At 34.5% G+C, this 4773-nt stretch overlaps 1 pseudogene; it reads left to right on the forward strand.

The window, feature by feature from the left end:
• The first annotated feature begins 339 nt into the window (after positions 1-339).
• The window catches only part of LOC21392882, a 20260-nt pseudogene continuing 15826 nt past the window's right edge, over positions 340-4773 (forward strand).

Below are 4773 nucleotides of genomic sequence, written 5' to 3' on the forward strand. Positions count from 1 at the left end.
AAATTTGATTTGCTACTTCAAGATTCCCAAGGGATTCCAGCTCGAGCAGCTGCTTCTAGTACTTGAATTGAAACTTTTCTTTTTCTTTTTGTTTTGCTAACAATTATTTTATTTTATAAGTTGGTTGTTGAACTGAAATGTTGTTTATTCTTGCTTGCAGCTATTAAGCTCATGAGAAGCAAACATGTTCAAGCTGTTATTGGAACGCTCACAAGGCAAGAAGCAGCTCTAGTCTCTGAGCTACACAACGCAACCGAGACATTCCCTTTCATGTCTCTTAATTCACCGGCTACGTCAACTCCACAACCATTGCTATTTCAGTCTCCGACCTTCTTTCAAATGGCGGATGACGTCGTTTTCCAAATGCAATGCGTCGCCTCCATAGTTGGTCACTTCAGTTGGCGAAAGGTCACAGCAATTTACGAGAACAACAATGGCTTCTCCAATGGTTCTGGGGTATTGACCCTTCTCTCTGACTCACTGCGGTTGGTTAACTCGGAGATTGAATACCACAGGGAATTCCCATCAGTCTCTTCTCTCTCTGATCCCGAAAAGGCTATTGAGGAAGAGCTTAAGAAGCTTGAGAGTTGTAGCAACAGAGTCTTCATAGTCTTGCAGTTTTCTTTGCAGTCGGCTATACTGCTTTTTGAAAAGGCAAAGCAAATGGGAATGATGGAAAAGGGCAATGTTTGGATTGTGGCTGATGATCATATCACTGGCCTTCTTCATTCTGTCGATTCTTCGGTTATGCACAACTTGCAGGGTGTGATCGGCCTCAGAACCAGTTTTGGAGATACTAGTGAGGCTTTTAAAAAATTCAGAAATAGATTTAGAAGAACGTTTGGATTGCACTATCCAAATGAAGAAAGTTTAAGTCCAAGCATCTTTGCACTCCGAGCTTATGATGCTATTAGATCCATTTCTCTAGCCGTAGGAGATTCGCAAAACAAAAATGTTACATCTAGAGGATTATCCAAAAATCTCGCAAACGTCGATTTTAGGGGCCTAAGTGGATTGATTAAGTTCAGGAATGGAATACTATCCAGAACACCGGCCTTTGAAATTATAAATGTGATTGGAAAAAGCCATAGAGAGATAGCGCGCTGGTCATCACCCCATGGCTTAGGGAAATTCGTCAAACATGATGAGATGAAAGTTGAAACTAATAATGGTGCTATTAGCGAGTATGAGCCAATATACTGGCCAGGTGGGCTGCAAACAGTTCCAAAGGGTTGGTCTTGGTCTGATGTAGAGAAGCCATTACTGAGGATTGGGGTTCCTGCTAGAGGAGCCTTCAAACAGTTTGTTCGAGTGAGCTATGATCAAGAAAAGAACGAGACCCTTGTGTCGGGATTTTCGATCGAAGTGTTTGAACAAGCTGTGAAGCTTCTCCGTTATAAATTGAATTACGTGCTAATACCCTTCAACGGTTCATATGATGACATGGTGGAGCAAGTCTATAACAAGGTAGAAAATACAAATTTATCACTTTCTCATTTTCTAATTTTACATACTAGTCAGTGACGTATATATATTTACGTTGTTGTGCAATAAGGGCTTTGACGCGGCTGTTGGGGACACAGACATCACCCCTAACAGGTATCAGTCTGTGGATTTCTCGCAGCCATATGTGAGCTCCGGCCTAGAGATGGTAGTACCTGTGGAACCAGATACCAAAGAAACATGGACGTTCATGAAGGCCTTCACGGGAAAGATGTGGCTGCTGCTCATGTTTATGCACTTCATTATTTGCTCTGTTGTTTGGTTAATAGAAAACGAACTTGTACACAACCCCGAATTCCGGGGTTTAGGAGTCATGATTTGGTTTTCTGTTACTGTCCTCTTCTTTGCCCATAGTAAGTCTCTTACCTTTATAATAAACTTTAATTTTAGTTGTTTTCTCTCTTCTTTTTTTTTTTTTTTTTTTTTTTCCTTTTTTAAGTGAGATTACATATTCTCATACTTTTTATATGTGGGGGTCTATGCTTCAATTCAACAGTCTCAAGACTTTGAATGCAATTAAAATGTATAATCATGTTTCATTTTAAAGAAAAGTTTCTCTTTTTCTTCATGGTGTCTCGACTGAATATATATATATATATTAAGGATAATCTGACAACTTTGTTATTGTATGCAGAAGAACAAGTTAAAAGCAATTTGGCTCGATTTGTACTTGCGCCATGGTTGGTTATGCTTTTAGTCGTGATGGTTGGTTTCCAAGCAAGCCTCACCTCCATGATGACTGTATCCCACTTCAAACCTTCTGTGGTAGATATCGAAACTCTGCAGAGAACAAATAGGAGTGTTGGGTGTAATGGAAATTCTTTTATCGTCCATTATCTGAACAAGGTTCTGAAATTTAAGTCGGAGAACATAGTTCGTGTTGATTCAATCGATGACTACATAGAGGCCTTTGAGAAGGGAGATATCGCGGCAGCTTTCTTGGTCGCTCCACACGCCAAAGTCTTCCTTACAAAATACTGCAAGGGATATACTAAAGCGGGACATTCTTACAAAGTGGGCGGCTTTGGTTTTGTGAGTTTTTTATTTCCTCTTACTCCACTAATATCTTTATTTTTTGAAAAATCCTTTTGGATTTTAACTCCACCAGACACAAGAAATAGGTCCCACCAGGCGATCCCGGCTCCATGAGTGAGACCTACTTCTTGAGTTTGACGGGAATTCATTCATGTTTGAATTTTTAGGCCATGTTTAAAATTAGTTTTATTTTTATTTTTTTACATTTTTTGAGAGAAAAAAATGAAAATAAGAGAGAAATGACGTTTGGCATAATTAAAAATAAAAAACGAAAATGAAATTATTTTTTTATTTTAGTGTAAAATAAAAGAGAAATGAAAAATAATTTTTAGTAATTTTTTATTTTTTGTTTCCATTTTTTTTTCTCTCGAGCACAAAGTAAGAGAGAGACATTAATAGATTTTTTTATACTAAAAATAATTTCTTGATAAAATTATCAAACGTATTTTTAAAAATGACTTCTGTCTGAGATAAAAAATATTTTTATTTCTATTTTCATACGAAAAATAAAATTATTTTAAAACGAATTTTAATCGCACTCTTAGAATTTCTTTTATTTTTTCTTCAAAACTTATATAGACCACCAGATTATAACAATTATTTATGATAATAGTGAGATTACCACAACTAATAAAATGCAGTACCCAACATCGCTACGGATAATTATTTATTTATTTATTATTTATTATTATTATTATTTTTTGTTGTTGCTAATCACGCTACCGATAATGAATTTGCTAACGGCTTCAAGACTCCGAATTCTTGTAGTGTTAGGATCCGTTTAATTCGTTAATTTTAATTTTTAATTTAAGTAGATATGTGATTTTATATGAAAATTTTTTATTGTAATAAAAAAATTAGATGTGATTATTTCTGAAAATTTTTTACTGTATCAAAATTTAAATTTTAAACTCGAATAAATAAATAAACGAGGCCTAATATTATTTCCCTTTTGCCTCGGGATTTTCCAAAAGTACAAACTCCTAACGACAAATTCTTGCACCAATTCCCATCTCAGGTTTTTCCACAAGGCTCCCCATTGGCCACTGACATCTCAGAGGCAGTCCTTAAACTAACTGGCAGTGGACAAGTAGAACAATTAGAAAACGCCATGCTTTCCACTTTACACTGTTCCTCTTCACTCCAGTCAGAGGGTGGTGGTTCAATAGGACCTGAGCCTTTTTCTGCCCTTTTCAAAATTTCCGGTGGCGCCGCTCTCTTCGCATTGACACTCATAGTTTTGCGCGGAGCGGTTAAGAAGCTGAGCAGCTTAAACATAATATTACTGAACAAAATATTTTGGAGATGGACTTGTACATACCTCAGTCAGAGCTCCAGAAGATGTAGATGTCAACGCTCAACAAGTTGTTTCAATCAATCAGAGTGTTGTACTGATCATGACATAGATCATGGTTCAGGGAGTATAATTGAAGTTGTTTAGGGTCTGTTTAATTTATTAATTTAAATTTTTAATTTGAGTTGAAATATAATTTTATGAAAAAATTTTTAACTGTAGTAAAATAATTAAATGTGATTATTTTTAAGAGTCTTTTACTATAATAAAACTTAAATTTTAAATTTAAATAAGTGAAATAAATGGGCGTCAGTGTTTTCTTGCTAAATTTAATTTCGAATAAACAACTTTATGCACAGATATTTATACTTGCGTGATATCTTTTATATGCTTCTCCAATTTTTCTAGATGTCAACAAATTATCAATTAGTATGAATAATATGATAAAAATAAAATAAAACTGTCAAATCTACCTGTTATATATGAAAATGATTTATCGTAAAAAAAGACTAGTGCAAATTTTTATTTTCTGCGCATGCAGCACATCAGCAAAGATTGAAACTGTCAAGTTTGAAGCGTTGGAAGTTTTTCAATCATTTTGCGCAAATTCATTGTTCACCAAAATAATAATATTAACAAGAAAGGGACCTCCCGATATTTTAAGAAAACCGATGTTTCTTATAAAAAGCGTGTTTGACCCATCACTTATGGGGCAGCTGGTGTAATAAATTATGAAGGTGCACTGCGTTGCATAATGGTTCTTTAAGGCCAAGAATGTTGAGTCACTGTCAAAAATATGAAACGTTTTTTTAAAACGAATTTTATAAAAATGAATACGAAAAGAAATTTGTTTAATAAATATTTTAAAAATAATGAGAATGTTTTTTTATAAAGAAATAAATTTTTTTAATTTTAAATATTTATCAATAATATTATAATAT

Source organism: Morus notabilis, unplaced genomic scaffold (assembly GCF_000414095.1).
Source record: "Morus notabilis unplaced genomic scaffold, ASM41409v2 Scaffold2216, whole genome shotgun sequence".
NCBI lineage: Eukaryota > Viridiplantae > Streptophyta > Magnoliopsida > Rosales > Moraceae > Morus > Morus notabilis.